Raw genomic sequence first — 24219 nt, forward strand, 5'->3', positions numbered from 1 at the left:
TTGCGCCGCTAACTGGTTTCCATGCTTCAAAGAGACAAGATATCTGTGCCACGAAAACTCGAGTTCTCTTGCTAAGTGTTCGGGTGATTTCAAATCACCCGATAATAAATTACTGCCTTCAAATATTTCGGAGAGTATTAGTTTGGCGTTTTGTTTTTTTTCTTGTCTTTTGTAAACGCCTGTCGGAGTAATCATACTCGCGTGAGCGCGAGTAGGTCGCGTGAGCTTGCGTACTTAGTCACGGGGCCAAACTAAGTCACGTGTTCCAAACATTCCCCTGGCGGCCATGTTTACTGAGAGTTGATCACAGAGAATTTTCTGTACCTTAGCTTTCGATAGTAACAGTAGCGCAGTCCACGTAAAGTGTATAAGATTATGTGAATACCTGGCTTCATCATGTGTACGAAAAGGATAGATAAACATTATGCTGCAAGTTGGTTCGTCCAATTACGAAATTCAAACGTTTACAGCTGGTCGAATGTGTAACATGCAAACAATGATTTTTGCCGGAGAAATGGCCCACTTTTGTCACTCTTTTACACTGGGTAAGTAAAGTATTTAAAGTTTAGACTCAATTCGGTTCAATTGACTTTGGGTGACCATATTGTTACTGCTCAGTGTAAAAGTGACTAGAGAGAATTGAGCCTTGACCCAGAAATATCTTTCTGTTTTTTTTCTTTTCATCTTGAGGATCTGGAACACCTCTCACTGTTGTTGTTTATTAATTATACACTGTAGGTCTTCGGAAGATTTGATTCAGATATATCGTACAGAAATTAATAAGCTTAAATGAAGTTATTGCAGTATAGTCATTTGTTATATCCTTCCACATTTAATATATTTCCTGATGACAACACAGAGTGTCATCTTAATTATTAACTCTTTTACAATGAAATACAAGAAAAAAAAAAAAACTTAATAGAAATAAAAAGCCATCTGTGAGAGAGTATATATCAGATTGTCATTCCTATTTAAGTATTGTCCACATGTAGAAATTATTCCTGCTAACATGGGGGCTAGAGAGGTGCAAGACTATAATAATATTAGGTTTTTTATGTATAAGGGAGCCACGGCCTTGAGGCATAACAGTAATTGTCGGGTCCTCAGCTTCTTAAAGGACCCTAGTCAGCCTATGCTATTTTCGATGCCATCAAAATTATTGATATTGCATGGTGAGGCAAAGTCTTGTTGCTGAAAGTATGTCCCTTAATCTTAAGTAGCTTCACAGTGATTTTCTTTGCTTTGGCATGCTCTGAATAAAGCATAAAAGCCAACCTGCTGTATGTAAACAAAAACAAAGGTGTGGCTGACTAGGGCCCTTTAAGGGGGGGGGGGGGGGGGTTAGATGGCTCCAATGCATTGGGAACGAGTGTTAAAAAAAATTAAAAGCACAACTATTGAGGCTACCTCTGCTGCACCCTGCCCCCCCCCCCCCCCCCGTTCCATATCCAGTACCCATTTATACATCTGGGTGAGGAGAGGCACTATGAGAGTATGAACACAATGCAATGATCCCTAATAGGGGTCCATTGCACCAACCATTGGGTCATCGTGCTTCCTCCTCCATAGGGTTAGAGTGGAGTTTACCCTAACATGACAGTTACAAGTCTAATAACCTTCTACAGGGGCAATTTGAGTGTGTTGAAACCTTTTTAACATTGCGTAACCGATAGCAACTTAAGGTGACTTTAGGCGACATAGGGCGACTTAAGGCGACTTAGGGCGACTTAAGGCGACTTAAGGCGACTTTAGGCGACTTAAGGTCCCAGAGTAGGCCTTAAATTCTAGCTTGTTAGAAAGTCCAGATGAAAGTCCCACTAAAGCAGGTGCACAGTATTCCAAGTGTGGTAAGATGAAGGCCTTGTAAATATTGATCATCACATCAGCAGGTATAAACTTTCGTACCCTCCTCAGAGCAGCAACTTTAGCATTGACGTTATCACATACACATTTAACATGGGCCTTGTAATGCTTATGAGCTGTCTATAGCTAGGCCCAAGAGTTTTAATTCTGGTACGATCTGCGAAAAGCTGGAGATGTGTTGGATTGTCGCCCAATGATAACACTTTGGTTTTTGCCTCATTTACACTTAAGTAGTTACACTTAAACCATGATTGAAGCATATCAAAGCTATTCTGTGAAGTGAACTCTAGGGCATTTGGATTGCGGTTTGATAAGTATTGAGTTGTATCATCAGCATATAGCCTCAAATTAGCATCAACAACAAAGTAAGTGAGATCATTAATAAATAAATTGAATAGAGGTGGGCCCAAGATTGACCCCTGAGGAACTCCATGCTTGATTGTTTTCCAGTCTGAGTACGAATTTCCAATCTTAACAAGTGTCTTTCTTCCATACAAATATAAGCGAGTGAGACACAAGGCACTGTCAGAAAAACCATAGGCTCTCAACTTTGAGAGTAGAAGGCTTTGGGACACGGAGTCGAATGCTTTTGATAAATCCACTGCAATTGCAGCACAAGGTTCTTTGTCATCAAGCGTGGCTCTAAAATCTTCTGTCACTTTAAGAAGAGCGGTTGTACAGGAGTGACCCTTCAGGAAGCCAGATAATCCATCACTTAGCACTGACGTGGAAAAGACCAGCATTTGAACATGTTGAACCCTTTCAAAGATTTTAGATAAGGATGTCAGAACAGACACTGGGCGATAATTGGTTTTGTCCGCAGGGCTGTCCTTCTTAAAGAGTGGAGTCCCATTGCTACATTTCCATAGGCTTGGCCACGCATTAGCTGCTATACAGTGGTTAATCAGATTGGTAAGAAGAACTGCCAGAGCCTCAGATGACTCAGATTTAAGATAATATTTTACGTGACTGAACAAAAGATAGGTACAAAAAAGTCTTGTCAAGGCATTTAACAGGTATGAGAAGCAGGAAGAAGAGATCAAGCCGTTTTTTTTTTAGAAAATGACTCGGAAAAAATACTCGAGCAGTCTCAGTCGGCAGTCGAGCGAGAATAAATCAAGCACAAAATTGGTCTTGGTAAGCCGAGAACCATTGCTTTATCTCGAATTTAACAAACCCAACAAACAAAATGTTTATGAGATTTGTTTATTTAAAGAATTCAACTTTTCTCAGTCTCAAAATAACTGTTGACACACTTATTGATGTCAGGAATGAAACATCAAAACTTCAAAACATCACGTCTTAAAATCAGTTAAAATAAACACATAACCTTGCTTTCCGATGCGAATGTTCCAGTACGTTTCAGGGGACAGCAGCAAGCAAAGTATAGCTCACTACAGCTCATGGCCAACTGTATCGCAGCTAAAAGGGGTCTCTGACACTATTTCAAACTGATTTGAGAATCACCAACCATAGAGGACACAAATTTCCACCGTCACTAATGCTCCTTTCATTCAAAACTCGAATCGAATAGCTTCCACCGTTGACCGCAACCGCAAGTGTTCCAAGCGTATTTTTTCAACTCCTGCAATATTCAAGGCAACGTCCAAGCTTTTTGGCTCGCTGGGCTGCTCTGATGACAAAAACTGAATTGACTTTTCCGGCATTTTCATCAAGATTTGTAGATTTTGCAGTTCAATTCTGCTTTCGCTGTAAGTTTTCATTCCACGAGAAGCGACGCTCGAGTCAAGTTTGACAGTGGCGTGATTTTCCTGGACCAAGCACAGTTCTTTGCCACGCATAGCAGCCAATGAGGCTGCTTCATTTTGTATGGACAATAGATTACATCAAATGGCTTTTTTCGTGTTCGCCAAAGTGGGCAAAGGCTGGCTTTCGAGTTAAGATTTCGAAATAAAAAAAGCTTTATCTCTAGCTAGTAGTTTGTTTCGTCATTATATGAAACAAATAGATTCCATGTTGCCGTGCGTCTGTTCAGTAATAGATCTCAGAAGACGTCAAAATGTGGTAAGAACATCAGTGACACACTCGGCTATCGCCTTGTGTGCCACTTTTTTGTTCTTACCACATTTTGACGTCATCGTGATCTATTACTGAACAGACGCACGGCAACATGGAATCTATTTGTTAATTAAGGATTTATAGAAAAATAGGAAATATCGGTTCGAATTTTAAGCAATTATCTCCATTACAATCTATTGGCGAATTTATGACTTCCACAAATCATTATGTTAATTTATTTGATCTTGCTTTGATCTACGATTATTCTTTTGTAAATTAACCGAGTAACTTGATTGCCACATCATAACTTTCTTTTACCGGAGCTCCGGCGGACCGATGGGCCCCCAAGCGGAGCCCCATAACTATAGAAAGAGATCTAGAGAACCACATGCATGCATAAAAATAAAAAGCCATTCAACTCTTTTTTCATGGTCAACATGGCTAGCGGCATGGATCGCGGGCGCGTACCCCAAAGGACGACGACACCGTCGCGTAACATGGCGGCCATATTCCAGCTTATTGGTCGACCGAGTCATGCAGCCTTGGTTTGCAGGGTGCATCTATCCATGTTATGGCCTATTGCCACCTGTCAAAACAAGATATCCACTGGCTAGTATCACGTGACCATATCGCGGGCTCACGTTTAGCACGAGGTTGCGTGTTTTTTTTTATTTGGCCGCTCGCCAACTTCTGTTTTTTTCATTGGATCGCGTGCTCGTATCATGTTAACTTGTTGTAATCAGTTAGCTGGGCAGAGTTTATTCGGAAGCCGATTATCACTAACCTGGGATTAAAAGTTAACCAAAGGATATCTTTCTTTTGTAAAAAATTTTTTTTCCCTGCTTGTGTTTTGTGTTGTTTGAGATTATTCAATTAAGTCAGAAGGCCAAACAATATAAACAGAGAACCTCTCGCAAAGCTAACAAAACACTCAAATCAAAATCAAAATTTCACTAAAATGAAATCAAAATTTCGCTTATCCTGGGTTACCTTAATCAGGCTTTGAACAACCCGGCCCAGGAGCTTCGTTGTTAGGCTTGGCTGAGTCTATATGTTATGTTCATGATAACAGTTATTATTGTTTTAGTTTCTTTGCAACACTGTATGTATCAGTATGGACATGCAAATGAGAGACCTTGTTGTTAAAGTCGAGGGGGTTCGCGAACCCTCAGGTTAGAATCACTCAAAAAACACCAGCTTCTATTGTTCCTCGTGTTTTGTGTTACACTTTAGTCAATTTGGATCACTCGGGGTAAAAAATAGGAACTATAGGATGTAGCTTTTCTATCTCTTCCTTGCTTCACAGCTACCCATTCAACAAACACGCGATTCTTCCTTGCTTCCTCCGAAGTCAAACGGAGGTTTACCATCTCTGCTTGAGTACGGATAATATCTCTGCAAACGCTCTTTGGTTACAAGCTTAGGATCAAAAGCACCTTGTGTTGACGACCAAATCCAGTTTAGAAGGCTCTCAATAGTTTGGAAAACCTGCTGTGAGCTATGCGTGTCGTAACTCCTGGTGACATGGAATCCGGCGAAGGAACAGTGTTGCTCCATCTTGGGCCTCTCTTCGCAATGAAACATCTCAAAAATTCCCTCAGCGTTCTCGGGATTGAGTTCCTTAAAAGCGCTGGATAAAAGAGGGGGAAGATGATCAATGTAGTTGATGGCTATTTTCCCTCCACTCTTTTAAACATATTCTTGAAGACTTCTTGTTTGTCAGGGATCCAGTGGATGACATAATTGCAGAAAATATTGTAGTATGACTCAGATTCAATCCCTGGGAAGTTTGAAGCGTTTCCTTCCACAAATGAGAGATTCTTGACATCACCGTAAGAGCGCTGAGCCAGTAGAAGTCGTTCCTTGTCAGGGTCAACAGCTACAACCTTTCCCTCGGGTCGTACAAGCTCAGCCAGATATGCAGACAGCTCTCCTGTACCGCAACCTAAATCCAAGATGGTGTTTCCAGCTTGAGGAGCAACTTTCGTTTCAATGAACATTTTACCGTCCACCATTTGAACGGAGAGTGACCTCTGTTTGCAGCCTAGTGCTGCATCGTAGCTGAATAAATTTGCCATCTTTTGAGGATTTAGTTCAGGAGTCTTGTTTTTTTGAGTTCGCTCTCCGTTCAAATGGTGGACTCGGCTCAAATTGAACATATAGTTATATAAGCTCTATCATTGCGTTTTCTATAGTTTCTTTTCTGTCTTACCTTTCTTTTGCACCTGAATAATGTGAATAAAGATTGTTGTTGTTGTTGTTGTTGTTGGACACGTACAATGTACCTGAGGCGTCACTGAGTACTTTTATACTTGTGTTAATGCTTATGTCGCTATTGTATCCACTGGGGACATGTTGGCATAAGCATAAGCATAAGCATAAGCATAAGAAGAATGCTTATGCTTATGCTTATGCTTATGCTCATGCCTATGTCGCTGTTCTCCCTACTATCACATAAGCTTTTTATGCTTATGTTTATGCTTATGCTTGCTTCGCAAGTTAGGACCTGGCCTTAATCGTGCAATTCACTTCTTTGACATGCAAAAAGTTTGCACACAATCATCGTTTTATTTCACCACCTAAAACTTGTCAAAACCCAGTATTTTTTAATTCATTCGCCCCTGGTTGCGGGGGTTGATCAGACGATAGAGCAGTTGCGAGCAGAGGTTTCCACTCGTCTCTCACTGAGCAGGAAGAGAGGGCCAAATCTCTGTCTCGCAGGGTAGTTCTATGCGCGACAAATTATTCTAATTAGCGCCTTTCAAGTTGCAGACCTTGAAATTGAATACATCAAATGGCTCCAAAAATCAATTCCTAACAAATTAAGTGAAGCGTACGCAGAGTTGCAAGCAGAAGCTCTCTCGTCTTCGGCAAAGAGCAGAAAGTAAAGTTAAGCGAGCCTCTGCCATCGTAGAGTAACTAGAAACCTGAAGTTTTTGAAATCTCAGGGCAGCTCAGAATCCTCTACGGGCTCTAAGATTTTTGTTAAAACCTTTCAAATCTTTCACGAAATTACATTCGCTTGCTGACCACTAATTAATGATCAAAAATAGGGTCACTGAGTTTGCCTTTTACAGTTAAAAATACTTTCAGCTTATATTGTCGTTTAGTGGCAGGAGTTAATTAGTGGGCTACCGTAGTGTTACTGATTAGGCCGCAGGCTAGATAATACAGACACTTTGTCTGGGGCTTGCGCTTTGCAAAGAGAGAATGCATGTCTGTCTTAACTTTGGCAAGTTAGACGAATCACTTTATCACCTTATATACGATGTAAATATGTTTGATTTGCTACAGCCGAAGCAGATTTATTTTCATGTTTACCACTCAAAATGAGAGCAGCTGGCACGTGTACTTGTTGCAGCGAAACCTATATACCTTTTTGAAATTGTGCTGAGAGGTTTTAGTTTGGTGAGGGGACTCTTCTCGCGAAAGCTTTATGAACTGGCAAAATATGCGCTAGTATAAGGCGAGGTCTAGTTTGACCCAAAAACGCGCAAAATTTTCCTTGTTGAAACTGAGGGTGTATGGTGCTGCTAATGAGGTTTCTAAAGATAAGGAAACCGAAGAAAAGTTAAAGACTGCGTTCGTGAATTTAACTACGTGATGAAAATTGGAAATAATGACTGATAACATTTTTTTTAATATTTCTACACGTCAAACCTTAAAGAAAGAACAATACTGCTGTTCTGCTTGTGTTCGTTTTTTATCCATCATCAAATCACCGTGCTGACAGCGGCGAAAACCACTCATGTCCAATACTGTCGAGTAGATTCCATCGGAAAAGAGAACTTTCTATTCGTTGTCGATCGGAAAGTTGCATCTCATTAGCTATTAGCTGGATATAAAGCCTGTCGGATCGATCGATTCGATCGATTCGTCGAATGGACACGACCCGAAACCTGGATGTTGTCGATCGGAAAATCGCATCTCATTAGTGACAACAGACCCGGCGGTCCAACGTTGACGATTCGACCGATTCGTTCGATTCGTCGAATGGACACGACCGCGAAACGTGGATGTTGTCGATCGGAAAATCGCATCTCATTAGTAACTACAGACCCGGCGGTCCAACGTTGACGATTCGACCGATTCGTTCGATTTGTCGAATGGACACGACCGCGAAACGTGGATGTTGTCGATCGGAAAATCGCATCTCATTAGTAACAACAGACCCGGCGGTCCAACGTTGTCGATTCGACCGATTCGTTCGATTTGTCGAATGGACACGACCGCGAAACGTGGATGTTGTCGATCGAAAAATCGTAACAACAGACCTGGCGGTCCAACGTTGTCGATTCGTTCACAGGCTATTATAACGAAAGCACTGAGAAAGAGGACATAAACACATGAATATTCCTCGTTCTAAAAACACCAAAGGTAGTATAAACGAAACATTGCATAGTCATTTACGCCGCTATAAGAAAAGCACGGTGAAAGAGTACATGAACACATGGATATTCCTCGTTTTAAAAACACCGGTGAAAGAGGACATAAACACATGAATATTCCTCGTTCTAAAAACACCGGTGAAAGAGGACATAAATACATGAATATTCCTCGTTCTAAAAACGCCAAAGGTAGTATAAATGAAACATTGCATGGTCATTTAAGCACAGTGAAAGAGGACATAAACAGATGCGTTTTGCATGGTCAACCACAAGAATATCGTGAACTATTTTCTAAGTCCCACTAATGAGATGCAATTTTCCGATCGACAACTCCACTTGTCGGATCGTCAATAAAATTCTCCATTCGACGAATCGAACGAATCGATCGAATCGACAAAGTTTTACTGGGGCCCTACCAGAAGAATATCGTGAAATATTTTCTAAGTCCCCCTAATGAGATGCAATTTTTCGATCGACAACTCAACCTGTCGGATCGTCAATAACATTCTCCCTTTTTCCGATGGAATCTACTCGACAGTATTGGACAACCCTCGCGAAAACGTTTATAAAATAGAGGCAAAACTACACGCAGACAGCTGGTCTACTGGAAATCGATAAAGTACAAACATGAAAACCATAAGCAACAAAATGATTCTACGCGTGACAAATTTATTCTAATGCCCATATTACATATTGATTAGACTCTTGAAAATCAATTCAGTGCTGAAAAGGAATACTAAAGGAACCCGAAGTTGGTTGGAAGGACGGCAAACATCGGTAGCTGGTATATCGGTTCAGTTTCAAGGCGAAAAGCTAAGATCTTGCTGTTAGGAACGAGAGATGTCAAATTCGTCCAACAGTAACGCAGCCGAGAGATACAAACAAAGCTCGCTTTCCGTGCAAAAAGTGGACGGTGAACAGTTCATTCAGACGGATGTTTGTCCTCAAGCTGGAGACACCATCTTGGATTTAGGCTGCGGTACTGGAGAGCTGTCTGGATATCTGGCTGACCTAGTAGGACCCGAGGGAAAGGTTGTAGCTGTTGATCCTGACAAGGAAAGAATTTTTCTGGCTCAGCAGACTTATGATGAGGTAAAAAATCTCTCATTTGTGGAGGCCAGCGCTTCAAACTTCCCAGGGATTGGCTCGGAATCATATGACATTATTTTCAGTAATCATGTCATCCACTGGATTCCAGACAAACAAGAAGTCTTCAAGAATATGTTTTTAAGTCTAAAACGAGGAGGGAAAATAGCCATTCAGTACAATGATCGTTTTCTGTCGTTTGAAATGAGCGCTTACATGGTTCTCAATCCTGAGAACGCGCCACGTTTTCTTGAAAAGTGTCAGTTCGAAGAAAGGGCTAAGATAGAGGAATACTGCTCCACCGCAGGATTTCATATTGTTACGAGTTATGACACGTTTATGCAGCTGGTTTTCGAAAGCATCGAGAGTCTTCTAAATTGGATATGGTCTTGCTGTCACGGTATCTTTGATCCTAGCTTGGTCACTAAAGAGCGTTTGCAAAGATATTATCCGTACTCAAGCCGAGATGGTAAACAACCTTTTGACTTCAGAGGAATCAAAGAGGAATCGAGTGTGTCTCGTCTGATAGCTGTAAAGCAAGCAGGAGAGGAACCATAAAAGTTTGCATTCATTCCGTGATTCCTTGTGTAGATTTACATTTTTTATCGTTTTGCACTATTTCTTACAATCAATCTATAAATGAATATTACATAATATTACCAACTTAACAAGAACACAGAAACAACAAAATTACAATAAATAGAAAGTAAATGTGAGTAGTGACCAAAGTAGCCAAGGCTTTCAGGTTGGTCACCGCCACGTTAAGTTAACTAGCGTAGACAATAAGCTTATGTAATTAAAACAGTGCAAAGTGTATTACGTAAATTACGTATTAGATGCCGTACTGCATGATGATTATATGTAGGAGTACATGATGATTATTATATGTAGGAGTTATATGTAGGTGTAGGAGGTAATTAGGCTGATATCAAACAAATTGTTCTTAAGAAACAGCTTGATATTGTAGGAGGTACAGTTTGTATTTCTTCTAGAAATGGGAATAGGATTGTTTCTTTTAGTTCAAATGGAATGGCTTGCCATAGTTTTGATGCCAACGAAAGAAAAAGTAGCAGCACAGTAATCATTATTTATTTGTGGCCTGTAAAAGTTGAACCGTGTCGAAGGTCGTTCAGGGGCACTTTGCGAGCTTATTTCGCAGAATTACTATCAGTTACCAGCTGATGGTCAAAAAATAAGTATTTTCAGGAGCCATAATCGGGGACGGAGACCGTAAGCGCGCGTCATTTCTAGTATTAGGGTTGTCCCCATGATATGGGACAATAATTCTATTTTTAGAACAAATTGCGCCATCGCCTGCGGCACACGCGCGTACATGCTGCGAGGATTTTTGCGGATGTCGCGCGGAGGAAATGGCGTCCGAAATTCCCGAAAATTTTCATGTTTTTGGCCCACAACTCAACGCGTTCACGTCTGTTGGAATTTTGCTTAAGTATTTTCGTCGTAAGCTGCTCCAGTTTGAGTGAAGTAAGACAGTGTCGAATTTAGGTATGTTCCGCTGTAAGCTTATATATATCGCTGACCAAGTTGTGTTCCGACGGATGCTTCTTTTACTTGAGCTGTACATTACTCCACTTTAAATTTCACATATGTTGAAGATTAACAGCTTTTCCATTACACAGCAGAAAACTAACTGGATATATTTAGATATAGCAGAGCTTCAGGGCTTCATAGTTTCCTAGCTCCTCTTGCCACACACTTGCGAGGAATTTGTCAGTCTATCGCGACCGAAAAGTAAAACAAAATAATTGCTAGTTTGAGTTTCGCTTGAATTTTAAGCAACGCTTGATGTTTCATCCAAGGCCCAATAACTTTACGTCCTTAGATACTGCTCAGTTTTATTCGTGTAAAAATCCAGTAAATTCTATGTTGTCAATGAATGAGAGCGCCCGCTGATGCGTGTTTTCAGTACAGTCAGTAAACATGACAAATTGCACTTCCGCCGCTCTTTCGTGTGAAAGCGTACATCGAACTCAAACAATAACTCTATAGTTTTTAAATATGTTTAAGATTGATAAATGTTTGAGAACATATAAAAGCTAAGCTGGAAATATGTGAATAAAGCAGAAATAATCAGCAAAGTTACGATGACGCTTTCTTTAATCAACTTGGAATAACGATTTCGAGTTTGTTGATCCAGTTATCAAAACTCCTTGTCTATTTTCATTTTCGCAGTGTAAAACTTCACTATGCTCATGTTGAAGAAACACACATGATGTTAGTAGCCTTTTTTGCGTTCGTGAAATTTGTTACAGCATCTCAGCACAAAAGATAACGAAGGAAATCTTTGTCAAGATTTGTTGACAATTCAAACACCGACTCGGCCTTGAAAGTGCACGAGCTGCACTATGCAAATGAGCTAATTGTACGCGTCAGACTTTCCTTTCAAAAACTTTTGCAAACTCACCAAACAAGCAGAAACAATAAGAAACCGTCAAAACAGGTTTTGGTTATGATGAACCATTGTCTGAGAAACTCACAAATTAACTCGATACCAGAGTGTAGAGTTTTCTTGCTATATTCTTAAGTCAGAACAAACGCAAAAACATACGCGTAAGCTTACAACTAGCGTGAGCAGATCTTAGTATTCATTCCCAGCGCGAGATTGAAGTCTTGTTTTCGACCCTGAAAAACCCACCTTTTCCGTTAGCTCAGAGCATAAAACTACATATAAGCGCCCTGGTTCGTATTCCCTGCCTTATTCCCTGCCATCGCTGTGAAAAATACGCAAAAGAATCTCTCAACTCTCACCATTTGATCACACAACGTGACAACATCCACGCGAGAGCCCCCGACACGTGCGTGAATCCGCGCGGATATATGACGTCAGGATAGCGCAATTTGTTCTAAAAATAGAAAAATTGTCCCATATCATAGGTACGCGCGAATCCCGAGACTTACGGTCTCCGTCCCCGATTATGGCTCCTGGTATTTTTAAACCAAATTTTGAAATTGCCGGCAAATTTTTATCTGTTCCTTCTCGGAGAAATGTCTCAACTACTACCTCCCAGCAGATCTTCTTGTAAAAGTTTGCCTGCTATGAGTGAGACTTTCACCAGCTCGCAAGGGTACGGTTCACCGATTCTGGCCATGGGTTTCTCAGGCAGTAAGAAATCAGGCAACATCTGGGGAGAAGATATTTCAAGGGACAGATCCGTTTTTGCATGTCCCGATCCACTGTTTATTACCTTTTCCCATGCTTTGCCATGTCTTTTTTTATAACCGAGATGCAAATATTTCTCTTATGGAGTGGCATCCAACTCAAGTGTTCCAGTTCTTAAGAAAACTCTAACACCTTTAGGGAGTCTTTTTAGTCAAATTTTGCCAAAAAAAAGTATATTTTCGGCTTGCTGATCAGGTCCTGAGTATCATTTTTCATTAAATGCACTCCTACCAAACTAACAAAAATTAAGGGATTTTTATTGCTTATAATGCTGGTATGCATGTGGTAACCGATTACGAGAGGAATGTGATCAGTATGCGTGACCATCGCGTTGTAGATCTTGGTACGTCTTTCTGAGAAAGCCACAGGGACCTACAAACCTCATCGTAAGTGTACGTGCTAAGGCAACAAGGTTAACAGTAATGACTAAATGACTGAGCAGATAAGTTCATTGTGATTAGCTGAGAGCAGGCCAATTTGGCCTATACAAATATACCATACACTGGAAAATTTGACCCATTTACAGACTTTACGAAATGTCTGTAGATCCTGAATTTACAGACTTGGTCACTTATCCCGCTTAAAAACAAAATGTCTGTAAATTTATTTTACAAAGATTTTGTTTAGTTTTTAGTTCTGTTTATTTCAAAATCATGTTTGTAAAATGTTTGTAAATTGTACCAGCTAGAATAAGAGGAATAACTCATAATTTACAGACTTAACAAAATCTTCTAAGAATGAGTTTAAATTTACCATTTACAAAGATTTTTACGCGTTTAGCCTGATCATGTAAAATCTCTGTAAATTGACATACTCGGGGCACCATAAAATCTCTGTAAATTGACATACTCGGGGCACCATGAAATCTCGGCAAAATCTCTGTAAATTGACATACTCGGGGCACCATAAAATCTCTGTAAATTGACATACTCGGGGCACCATAAAATCTCTGTAAATTGACATTCTCGGGGCACCATAAAATCTCTGTAAATTGACATACTCGGGACACCATGAAATCTCGGCAAAATGTCTGTAAATTGACATACTCGGGGCACCATAAAATCTCTGTAAATTGACATACTCGGGACACCACGAAATCTCGGCAAAATGTCTGTAAATTGACATACTCGGGGCACCATAAAATCTCTGTAAATTGGCATACTCGGGGCACCATAAAATCTCTGTAAATTGACATACTCGGGACACCACGAAATCTCGGCAAAATGTCTGTAAATTGACATACTCGGGGCACCATAAAATCTCTGTAAATTGACATACTCGGGGTACCATAAAATCTCTGTAAATTGACATACTCGGGGTACCATAAAATCTCTGTAAATTGACATACTCGGGGCACCATAAAATCTCTATAAATTGACATACTCGGGGCACCATAAAATCTCTGTAAATTGGCATACTCGGGGAATCATAAAATCTCTGTAAATTGAGATATACTCGGGGCATCAAAAAGAAAGCATACGTTGGCCCAGGGACTATGTGAATTCTCTTCGTTAAAATTCCCAAGCCAGGTATCATCAACTAAGCACAAATCTGGGCGGGACAAACTTTGGTCAGGTATTCAGTTAATTGGGGCGCAGCGCATGTAGATCGCCGACTGGTGATACTTCTTCCGCGAAGCCGTGCTAAAACCTACTCAAGAGGTCGACAGCTATCGACCTGCAAAACAAGGTGTTCTTTCTCGAAGTAAAGCTACGGTGGTCTCCGAAGAAAAATCGATAAATGATAAATATGATATCCGTGAATAGAAGCAACATACTTTTCTTGCGAACAGTTCTAATCAAACAGCTGGGCCCTAATAACAACATAAAGTGCCCTTCATAAACACGTTTGAAACAAAGAAAGGTCGAGAAACCGAGAAGAGAACGGTAAATGTACAAATATCACGAACCGTATTAGTCGTGTAAGCCTGTCAACCCCATTTTACACTGATCGCCATATCGGAACCGAACCGAACCGAACCGAACCATTTCGCCCCAACTCAAAGTCGTGTCGTCCCCGAAAAAGTCGATTCGCCCCAATCGACCAAAAGTTAGTTCGCCGGAAGTTTTTTCGTACAATTTAGAAAGGAATAAATGGTCGTAGTCATAAAGAATCAATTATTCTGTTGCTATGGGAGTGCAACAACACTTCTACCTGCGTAATCCAACAAATATATTTATTTTAGACTCAATGGCTCTTTAACTACGCAAACCTTTTATAAAATGGTTTAAAAGGCGTTTCATATACTCTACAGGCAAAAGCCGTGGATGGTTTATTAAGGTTTCAAATACAATCGGCCATCGATCAATCAACGGACTTTAATTGTTTCTACGCCGTAATGAAACAAATATATTTTTTCTGGTTAGTATGATTTGCACGAATTGAAAGGCTATCTCAATTTGTTCAGTAATTTTCTAAAATTTACGAGCACCCGGCTAGTAGGTAGCGATTGTAATGAGAGGCGGAAGAAAATGCGGGCTCATTTCGGAACAGCGGCTAATGTAGTAGCTTTGGCCGAGTAGGTCTGGGTACTCCAGCTCGTTTTGTGGCGCTCGTTTTAACGATCTGAATTACAAGTTTCACGCACAGAAGTTACACTTCTATTGAACCAAGTCAGAGCTCGCTTCTTTTGTGGGTAGGACTGTACTGGCCTTAAACGGAATCTTCTTACTATGATCTCACATCTGTGCGGCTTTTTCTGCCCAGATCTCGAGTTTCGTAGAGTGAACAGGGTGAAATCATCCGCCATTTTTGAATCTTGCCTCGCCATTTCACAACGGCGCATATGGTACTCTTGCTGCTTCTGGACTACTGAGGTACGTTGATAATGTAGAATATCTTTGTTGGTAAGTTCGTAAGCACAGATTTGTTTGGTTTATTTAGTAGAAGCTCATTAGGTGTACATTTATGTGGAGGTTTACGATGGTTGACGTTATAAGCTTACCTGGGGCAGTGCAGAGTCTTGCATGTACTTGTACATCACTAGTCGGGATATTTACTCAATCTTCCCCAAACTAGTCATACTGTGAAAGTTATATATTCCTTCTACATTTAATTATGAAGATTATACCATTTTCACCTGTTGTACAAAGTTAACCTGTACTCAAATGTGGCCGATCATGGATATAACTGCAGAACATTTATCTTAAATTATTAATAAAACAATCACAAAGTCACTTCATAGACGTGGACATTAAAATTCAGTCAATGGCCTCGGTAATTTTTGTTAACATTTGCCAGTTGCTGTGGCCCATTAATACAAATCAATATCGGCCAGATTTGTTTGAAATGATCTCATTTCCATTCAAATAATAGTAATATTGAATAAATTAAAATTGTTTAAAAATTGACTACTGTATCTGCCCTTGTTAGGCACTGCCTTGAAAATAACAGCAAAAAATATTGATTAGTATATACCACACAAGTGAATAGTACTTTTTGCCCACGCTGATTGGCTAGCTCGGAGGTGATTAGCCAAGTACTATTCACCTCTGAGCAGCCAAAGAAAAACAAAATGGCTTCCTGTCTCAAATAAAGTTGCTCTTTGGTCTGCTAGTTATCCAGCTTGTGTGGTATATACTAAAATAATTATTCACTTCAGTGTTGGTGAAAGTGGTGGATACTTACCTCCACTTCGGTGAATAATTATTGTTACTTATTGCTAGTGAGGAAAAGGTGGTGTACTCCTAAATAAATACAGTGAATACTGTATGTTCTCTTGAAATATGCCACCTCAACTCCTGTACTACACTTTCTGCCTGTCAGATAGCGACAAATTATTCATAGGCAGGACCCGTATCAACAGGTCTGTTTGTCCCTGATATTTTGACAGTGCTGTTTCTCATGTGCATTGTGTGCAGTAATTAAGGTTACAGTATACCTTCAGATCGGCAATTTTCTTCAAATTTGGATTTTTGGTTCAAAGTAATGGTCGAAGAATAATCTCTAATTTCTGAAAACAAAATTGAAAAAAACTCAATATTGGCGGAGAAATGGAGGTTTTACGTTACGGCCGGAAGTAAAAGTTCCCTCTTGATTGACAGCCCTATAACGTGTACGCAATCAACCGAGACTACTTTCGCGGGAATATATGGATACCACGAATTGGTTGGCTACTCAGATCCAAGCATTTTTCGTATTAGATGTAATTCTATTAAGTTATAAGTAAACATGGACCACGGAAAACTCTGTTTACCAGTTCGAAAAAGCGAAGAACGAGTGAAAACACATCAATGAGTGAAGAAGCGAAAGTTGGCCTCACGGATGAAGCTATAGCTATCGTATCAAGCGGGCAAAAAGATCGAGTCAAGAGTAGAGAACGATTCTGTAAAAGTTTGGGAACTCGACAGCTATAACAGCGACGTGTACATTGACTCTTTTGTTGAGTCCGATACCGATGAATCGCCCAACTCATTGAGATCCATTGGAATATTATCCATGCACATTTGCTCCGCCGCGCTTTCTTTTGTTCAGTTTGTTCTCGTCGCCCAGCCACTCTAGCGTTCGTATCCTTTTTCGTCTTCCCCATTTTGCCAGACCAGCTTCAAGAAAAACCGAGCTACAGAAAAATTATCTCTCCGCCTTGAGCGCATTGCAAAACACAAGGGTTTTTTCGAGATTCACACGTAAATTTCACCGCGAGTTAATGGTAGTAAATTTTCCAAGCGCTGATTGGCTCAGTGATCTGAGAACCCAGTTGAAGGCGTTTGTGGGCGGAGTTTGTTTGCGAAGCAAGATATTTTTCTTAGCGCTGTTTTCTCGAATAAATTTTTTCGCTTGAAGCAGACACTTTAAAGAGTTACAACTCAAAGGGGATTTGTTTGATTGCCCTCAAATTTGGACAGTAGCTAGATTAACATATAAAAACCAAAAACGTGTCTGCGAATTGTTTATTTCGAAATATTTTTTCTCCGAGAGCAATTTTTGTACAGTCACTTCACATTTTTTAAATCCTATTTTGAAAATGTTCTGTAACTTTTTACTGCAATTGAATATGGCAAAACGCAGACACGCTTTTTTAGCGCTTTTTGTCCTGAAACCGAGGGAAAAAATAAATTGGCGAAAAACAAAATTCGCTTTGACTTGTAGCTTCCAAAAGGTGATTAGGACGCTCGCATTTAGTGGCCATGAAAAAATCGGCACCTCATTTTATTTCAAAATTTTTGGTATGGTTTGATAGCCAGCTCTATAAGCTTTAATTTGATATAGGGGTTTAGGTATCTACAGCTTAAACCGGACGCGCTACATCGCTTGGACGTGAGACACCCCTGAAGGTATACGGTAACCTTAAATCGGGATTTAGTAGGGATTTTAATTTGCAGTTGTGGCCACCTCTCGTAAGCAGCCAGTTTTCCAAAATACCAAAAGTTTCCATATTAAATCACTATATTTCAAACCTATTGTGAGCGACCACCTCTCATAAGTGACCACAACCACTTTTAGAGCTAAAAGTTTAAAATCTTGTGTTTTTAACCTCCTGTAAGCGACCACTTGACAGAAAACAAAAGAAAAAAAATGGGATAATAAGATGTTATTCTGATCAACCTATAAACATGTATATGTACATGTAGGTAGTTTATCAGAAGCAAACCATGATATTCTGAATAAATACTTAGGAAAGATGAGATATTTTTGTGGCTACTAAAATTACAAGGGTTTAGATGGGCATTGGCGCATGGGGTACATGTAAGTCCTTACTGTTAACCATAAGCTAATGAGGCAAAATGTTGACCCAATATGGTCTAAGCTCTCGTAAGCGACCACCTCCTGTAAGCAACACGTGGGCTTCAAATTTTGGATAGTTGTCGTTTACAGGAAGTTCGACTGTGTGTCAAGTTAACAAATACAGTCAAACCCATATTATGCCGCCACCTATTAAACACACCCCAATTAGGCAGCCAGTTATCAAAGTCTTGATGAGGGCTTTTCTATTGTTTTCACCTCTATTAAGTGGTCAGCCCCCTTTAAGTGGAAACTATCCATTTCCTAGAGGTTGGCTGTTTAACAGAGGTCAAAATGCAGTTGCTGTGCATCTGTCCAGTGATTTATCACACCAAAATGTGGTAAGAACAAAAACATGACACACAATGTGATAGCCGAGTGTGTCACTGATGTTCTTTCCACATTTTGTCATGTCTTGTGTGATCAATTACTGAACAGATGCACAGCAACATGGAATCTATCTGTTTTATACATGTATAATAAAGAAACCAAAAAAATGTTGATGGTGTCATCTATTCAATGTAGGTCTATTCTTACTAATTGATCATAAATAAGAATCAACTGGAATTTGACAATAATTTGAAAGATGATCTGTGAGGACACTTAATTGTATCCCTTAGCCAAACCAATATAATGGTATTGCAGCTGTCAATTAAAATGCACATTGCTCCTTGATATTCATATGCACAATATTCAGCAATTACCTAGGCAACTATTGTTAGTAAAGTACTGTACATAAACATTTGGTCTTCCATACTAATTTAGAAAATAATGGATTGTTAGACTGGCCATCTACACTGTTAAGCAGTTCGACAGCACATGCACTTGTTGTTGTGATTTACATGCATCTTTTGTTACGAATGTTGGGCATTTATGTAGTAGTGATAACTTTGCTTTCTGTCCTTTCTTTCACATGTAGAACAGAAAGAACAACATTACAAGAAATGTGGAAATACTGTCAAGCTTCAGGAGGCTATTCCATTGTTATAAATGTATATTATATTTAAATGTATGTGCATATAGTGCTGCCAAGATTAACTAATTTTATTTGATAACACTGCTTGACAATTAGATTATGAGCTTGAGATTTCTATGAGGTGATAGTTGATGAGGCCGAAGACCAAATCAACTATCACCTCATAGAAATCGAGAATTCTAACTGAAATTTGCTTCAAGTAACGATTCCAAATCTGTCTGGTCTTATATTGAACTTCACACTTTCGAGAATTCGTGCGGACTGAATTGTCAATTTGACATTTTTAGCTGGGGGCACACGCTTATCAGTTTCTTTCAAAAAATTGAAGTCTTTTTTAATTCAAGAAACTGTGAATGTCCTTCTTCACTCTTCTCAGGAATTTAATTATCCATTTGTTCCCAAATGCTCTTTCAAAACTTTGGAGAAACGAGAAAACGTTGAAATTTTATCAACCACACCAAGCCACTGAGCACTAATGGCTGATAGTGTGCAATGATTCAGCCAATCAGATTACAGCATTTGCATTAGCATACTAGTAGAATTCTACTAGATGTTAGTAGTTAGGAATAAATCATTTAATGAATGTTTGTTGGTTAAGCCCTGGCCGGGGACATTGTGTTGTGTTCTTGGGCAAGACACTTTACTCTCACAGTGCCTCTCTCCACCCAGGTGTATAAATGGGTACCGGCGAACTTAATGCTGGGGGTAACCCTGCGATGGACAAGCATCCCATCCAGGGGGGAGTAGAAATACTCCTAGTCGCTTCATGCTACAGAAACCAGGATAAGCTTCGGCCTGATGGGCCACTTGGCTCGCATGCAGATTTTACCTTTTACCTTTTTGTTGGTTAAGCATTAAGAAAGCTCCTCTTGAGTCACTCAGATGACACAAATATTCAGCCGAATTAATTTTTTACATGTTAATTGATTCTATGCACTGTACATATGTACAATCTCGAAGCATTTTCAATTTATATTGGACCCTCCTAAATATGGAGACCATAGGGCCAGAGTTGAGTGTACATATTATGGAGGTGTCCATAATTATTGTAGAGGTACTGTTTATAGTAATTCTGGTTTTTCTGGGACCAAATAAGCTGTCTTTATTGTTGAGGTGTCCTTAGTGAGAGGTTAAAGTGTATTTTACAGTTATGCAAACATTTTTTGCATAACTGTAACTGTTTCTGACCCATGGGTTCATGTAGTTACAACCATATTTTGACCCCCTTTTGAATTGAACCCTCACACAAACCCTGTAATCAAAAGCTCTCATAAGGATCTTCTCCCTTAGCAACCATGACCACCTTTGGGAAGTACCAGCTAATCTAATTGTTTATAAGTTATTTCAAAACTCTTTCAAGCAGCCATTAAAGGAGTGCAATATTTGTATCATCCAAATAAGAGATTTGCAGTTTTTAATCTGAAACTTGTACATGTAGCTACCTTACAATGTACCTGTTAATCCAAGAATCTCTTTCATGTATCAAGGGCAATTATTTTTAGAATATAATAATTATGCAACTGCTGAGAATACTACAAATGAATATTTACATGCTCCAGGCTAACTGAATGCTAAAAGCTCACACAAGAGAGGGATCATTTACATGTACACGTCCCAGGCATTATGCTGAAAGTTCACATAAAAAACCAGGTTACATTTTTTCAATCCCTGGTTGTTTATAAGTGCTCTTTTTTGAATTCTCGTGATGGCTGCAGGGAGAGCTTTGACTGGATTATTGATTGCTGATATTGCAGATTGAATTTTTCTTATTGCTATGATAATATATCTTTAGACAAGTGTTCTGAATCAGCTATTATTAATAATGTAGTATTAACAATAGTAGTATTAGTGATGGTTTTGAACAGTACTGTAAAAAAATTAACATCAAGGTGGACTCATTAGTTTAATTTCTGACGAGCAGTTTTCAATTGAGTGTCGAATTAAGTAATCAGACAAGTACTTTGGTTTTGGTTTAACTATGGTTTGAGATTGGCTGAGCAGTCTAGTTGTGTTTGGTTTTACAACACTCAATTTAAAACTGCTCTGATATGCCTTCATTGATGGGAAGATATTACCAGGTTGCAGTGCTGTCAATTATCTTGGGAATATCTCAGGAAACAAAACTTTTCTGATGGTTAAAAAGGTCATGCCACCAGTTTGATCCAGTTTGTTTAAATATGTATCTTCTTTCCCAAGGTCCTTTCATTTGTGTCATAATTTTGATATGTGCAGCATAAATCTCAATTGTTAGTTACATAACTTTGAACTTCAGAATTTATTTGTTATTGAAAGGCACAAAGGTTATTATATTTTGTGTGTGCCTGCCACAATCCTTAGATAATGTTCTGGTTCTCGATAACTTCCTATTGATTTTACAGAGATTATGTGTACTTTTGTTTGACCTGTTGTGTAGTTTATTTGTGTACATTATACTAAGATTTTATGCAATGTTCAGTTCACTTTTTACATAGATTTTATTGAGATTATGTCTTATGGCTTTTGTACCATTTCCTTTTGTACAGGCTGATTTTACAGAGAAAATGTGGACGTTTTGCAGAGATTTATACCAATAAAATGCTTACATTTTACAGACATTATGTGTACTTTTGTGTGGCATTACGTGTAGTTTATTTGTGTAGATTTTACTAACATTTTATGACATTATTTTAGCTTAAATTTTACAGACATATTATGGAGATTTTATGCTTTCGATTTTACAGAGATTTTTTCTCCTGCCCTTTTTACAGAGAAAATGTGGAGATTTTACAAAGATTTCTTTATATGCTATAAAATCTCTGTAAATTTTACAAAAATTTACAAGAAAAATAGCTACATTTCACGGACATTTTATGCGATCTGAAAGCGAAACACGTACTGAAATTTACAGACTTTTTACAGAGATTACAAAATCTCTGTAAGTGTGCAAATTTACAGACATTGAAATTTACAAAGGAAATGTGAACATTTTACAGAGATTTAACAAACTTTCCAGAAGTCTGTAAATGGTTCAACTTTTCCAGTGATACTGATCTCTGTTGCTTTATTCTGTTTCGTGTTTCGCTTCGTTTCCTTTTAAATCAAACGTATGATCGCTTTAGCATAAGTGGTGAACCATTCGATTATTGACGGGCAAGTTGGACAACTCGCCCCCAAAACCTCGAGAAGTCGCTCATAGATGATACAAAAATATCGAAGAGTGAACAAAATCTCTGCGGAGCGGTAAGGAGGCGAGGACAGAACAAACGAGCAGCTTAAGTTTATGCAACCTCTCAGTCTAATTTTCCACGCCAGAAGTGACACGAAAGCTTGTGCATAAAATAAATGACTGGCGGTAATGATTAAAAGCCCGAGTGGAATGTAAGATTGCTAAACACTTTATATCTTAGATTTTGAACAAACTGGACTATCAAATATCAAGCATTACTTATGACGGAGAATAGCAACGCTATATGCGTTTGTTCAATTGATTTCATGCATGCATCAATAACGGCTACGGTTGCTAAGCAGAAATGAGGCAACAAACCACCCACGCTAAAAGGTCTATTGCTCAAATTGTAAGTGCCAATTGCTATCTAACAGGTAACCGCTTTAAAACGGACACCAGGGGGTCTGTAGGTTCACTGTATAAATGTGGCCAGTAAGATCAACCAAACCCACAAAGATCGGTAGCCATACAAGAATTTGAAGCGCGTAAAAGCTCATTGTTTGATTTGGTATAAGAGATGGCAAATTCCTCTAGCAATAGTGCAGCGAAGGGATACAAACAGAGCTCGCTTTCCGTACAAAAAGTGGACGGTGAAATGTTCATTCAAACGGATGTTTGTCCTCAAGCTGGAGACACCATCTTGGATTTAGGCTGCGGTACTGGAGAGCTGTCTGCATATCTCGCTGAGCTTGTAGGACCCGAGGGAAAGGTTGTAGCTGTTGACCCTGACAAGGAGCGAATTCTCCTGGCTCAGCAGTCTTATGATGAGGTCAAAAATCTCTCATTCGTGGAAGGAAGCGCTTCAAACTTCCCAGGGATTGGTTCGGAGTCATACGACATTATTTTCAGTAATCATGTCATCCACTGGATTCCAGACAAACAAGAAGTCTTCAATATTATGTTTGCAAGTCTAAAACGTGGGGGAAAATTAGCCATTCAGTACAATGATTGTTTTCTGTCGTTTGAAATGAGCGCTTACAAGGTTCTCAATCCTGAGAACGCGCCACGTTTTCTTGAAATGTGTCAATTCGAACATAGGGCCAAGATAGAGGAATACTGCTCCACCGCAGGATTTCATATTGTTACGAGTTATGATACATTTAGCAAGCAGCTGGTTTTCGAAAGCATCGAGAGTCTTCTAAATTGGATATTTTCTTGCTCACACGGTATCTTTGATCCTACCTTGGTCACTGAAGAGCGTTTACAGAGATATTATCCGTACTCAAGCCGAGATGGTAAACAACCTTTTGACTTTAGGGGAATCAAAGAGGAATCGAGTGTGTCTCGACTGATAGCTGGAAAGCAAGTAGGAGAGAAACGATGAATACTTGCATTCATTAAGACCTTGCATATAAACTTAGACTGCAGGTAGTCCCTCTTTCACTTAGTCCGTCGTACGTGACGCGAAAGAAAACCGCGAGAAAAAAATAGCCGCGTGAAATCCTGGGGGCGAGACCTGCGTGCATCTCAACCCCAGGAGTTCGCGCGGCCATTTTTTTCTCGCGGTTTTCTTTCGCGTCACGCACTACGGACTAAGCGAAAGAGGTACTACTCGTGGTCTAATATAAACCTAGCATTGTGAACCGTGTCGAAGGTTAGAGGCTCACGTCACATGTTGCACGGTGGGACTTCCAAAACAAAGCAACTCGTACCAGTCCACTTTGACCTGCCTTTGTTTTGGAATTCCCACCGTGCAAGTTGTGTCTTATTAGTATGTATATTTTGTACCATGTGACCGGATCGCGCGAAGGGCCCACTAGCTGATTTGGGGTTCAGACAT

General features: G+C 39.6%; 1 long non-coding RNA gene and 1 pseudogene across 1 annotated transcript; one reads left to right on the forward strand and one right to left on the reverse strand.

Moving 5' to 3' along the window:
- Positions 1–5111: 5111 nt before the first annotated feature.
- Positions 5112–5960, reverse strand: LOC110065848 (uncharacterized; annotated as a pseudogene).
- Positions 5961–15009: 9049 nt separating this feature from the next.
- Positions 15010–21828, forward strand: LOC149103761 (uncharacterized). Its single transcript, XR_016201859.1, has 2 exons — positions 15010–15353; positions 19178–21828. It is a non-coding gene; the product is annotated as an uncharacterized LOC149103761 (long non-coding RNA).
- The last annotated feature ends 2391 nt before the right edge of the window (positions 21829–24219 follow it).

Source organism: Orbicella faveolata, unplaced genomic scaffold (genome assembly GCF_042242905.1).
Source record: "Orbicella faveolata isolate gen_17 unplaced genomic scaffold, um_ofav_v1 contig_35, whole genome shotgun sequence".
In the NCBI taxonomy this organism is placed as follows: domain Eukaryota; kingdom Metazoa; phylum Cnidaria; class Anthozoa; order Scleractinia; family Merulinidae; genus Orbicella; species Orbicella faveolata.